Below are 2,190 nucleotides of genomic sequence, written 5' to 3' on the forward strand. Positions count from 1 at the left end.
TTTTGAGATGGAGTCTCACTCTGTTATCCAGGCTGGAGTGCAGTGGTGCGATCTTGGCTCACTGCAACCTCTGCTTCCCGGGCTCAAGTGATCCTCCCATCTCAGCCTCACATGGAGCTGGGGCTACAGGCATGATGCACCACCACGATTGGCTAATTTTCGTATTTTTTTGTAGAGATGGGGTTTTGCCCTGTTGCCCTGGCTGGTCTCTTAATTCCTGGACTCATGCAATTCACCTACCTCCACCTCCCAAAGTGCTGGGTTCACAGGCATGAGCCACTGTGCCTCGCCGTAGTATGTCTTTATGCAAAGCAGAAGTGACCCCCTTCTCAAGGCATTTTATTTCCATGTCTGAAAATTGTTACAATGAACGGATTCTGTAATAACAAGGCATTTTACTGCCATCTACTGGTAAATTATCATAATAAATTTACAAATTACAATATCATGTGAATGGTGTCCACTTAAAAGTGATACCCTTCAAGACTAGTGAACAATACAGTCAGGATGGCTAATGGTAACCCCAGGAAACCAAGGGGCAAGATGTCTGCTTTTGCCTTCTTTGTACAGATGTACAGAGAAGAACATAAGAAAAACCCAGAGGTCCCTGTCAATTTTGCAGAATTTTCCAAAAAGTGCTCTAAGAGGTAGAAGACAATGTCTGGGAAAGATAAGTCTAGGCCAGGCACAGCAGCTTATGCCTGTAATCTCAGCACTTTGGGAGGGTGAGGTGGGTGGATCACCTGAGGTAAGGAGTTTGAGACCAGCCTGGCCAACATGGTGAAACCCCGTCTCTACTAAAAATACAAAAAATTAGCTGGGCGTATTGGTCGGTGCCTGTAATCCCAGCTGCTGGGGAGGCTGAGGCAGGAGAATCGCTTGAACCCAGGAGGTGGAGGTTGCAATGAGCCGAGATCACGCCATTGCACTCCAGCCTGGGCAACAAGAGCAAAACTCCGTCTCAAAAAAAAAAAAAAGAAAAACAAAACAAAAAAGCTCTGACCAGGTGTGGTGGCTCATGCCTGTAATCCTAGCACTTTGGGAGGCCAAGGCAGGCAAATTGCCTGAGCTCAGGAGTTCAAGACCAGCCTGGGCAACACAGTGAAACCTTGTCTCTACTAAAAAATACAAAAGAAATTAACCGGGCGTGGTGGCATACACCTGTAGTCCTAGCTACACGGGAGGCTGAGGTCAGAGAATTGCCTGAATCCAGAAGGCAAAAGTTGCAGTAAGCCGAGATTGCACTATTGTACTCCAGCCTGGGCGACAGAGCAAGACTCCATCTCTAAAAAATAAAATAAAATAAAATAAAATAAAATGGCTCCTAAGTGGAAACCCACATGCCCATTAACAGTAGAATGGATAAATTATGGTGTATTCAAACAATAAAATGCTGACCAGGTGTGGTGGCTCACATCTGTAATCCCAGCACTCAGAGGTGGGAGGATCACTTGAGCCCAGGAGTTTGAGACCAAGCTGGGCAACATGGTGAAACCCCATCTCTACAAAAAATACAAAAATTAGCGTAGTGTGGTGGCATGCACCTGTGGTCCTAGCTACTAGGGAGGCTGAGGCAGAAGGATTACTTGAGCCTGAGAGGTTAAGGCTGCAGTGACCTGTGATTGCAACACTGTGCTCCAGCCTGGGTGACAGAGCAAGACTCTGTCTCAAAAAAATAAAAAATAAATAATGAGATGCTACCCAGCAATGAAAATGAACATGCTACAACTACATGCAACAATGTAGATGAATCTATAAGTTTAACTCCTGGTGAGACTAATCTATGGAGTTAGAAGTCAAAATACTGTTTACCCTTGGAGGCTGTGGGTAATGACTAGAAGGGGCTTCTTTGGGGCTGAATGTTCTATTTCTTGATTTAGGTGCTTGTTAGACATGTGTGTTGGCTTTGTGGAAATTCATCAGGCTTTATACTCATGACTTCTGTACTTTTATGTCTTTATATTATACTCTAATGAAAAGCTTTACGATTTCAGAATATTTTTGAAAACAGATATTTTTCTCTCCCACCCCCACCTTTGTGTGTGTGTAAGTGGTCACTTGATAATCTTCCATTTTTTAAAATTGTGTAATGATTACTCTATTTCTTCTATTTTTTCAATTTTTTTTTTTCCTGAAGAGCAAGCCATGGCTTGCCCATAGTAAGCCCCCTACTTTTTTTTTTTTTTTTTT

General features: G+C 43.4%; 1 pseudogene; it reads left to right on the forward strand.

Annotated features, from left to right (window-relative positions):
• Positions 1-507: 507 nt before the first annotated feature.
• The window catches only part of LOC105502565, a 7,891-nt pseudogene continuing 6,208 nt past the window's right edge, over positions 508-2,190 (forward strand).

The sequence above is a fragment of the Colobus angolensis genome, unplaced genomic scaffold (assembly GCF_000951035.1).
Source record: "Colobus angolensis palliatus isolate OR3802 unplaced genomic scaffold, Cang.pa_1.0 Scaffold8, whole genome shotgun sequence".
NCBI lineage: Eukaryota > Metazoa > Chordata > Mammalia > Primates > Cercopithecidae > Colobus > Colobus angolensis.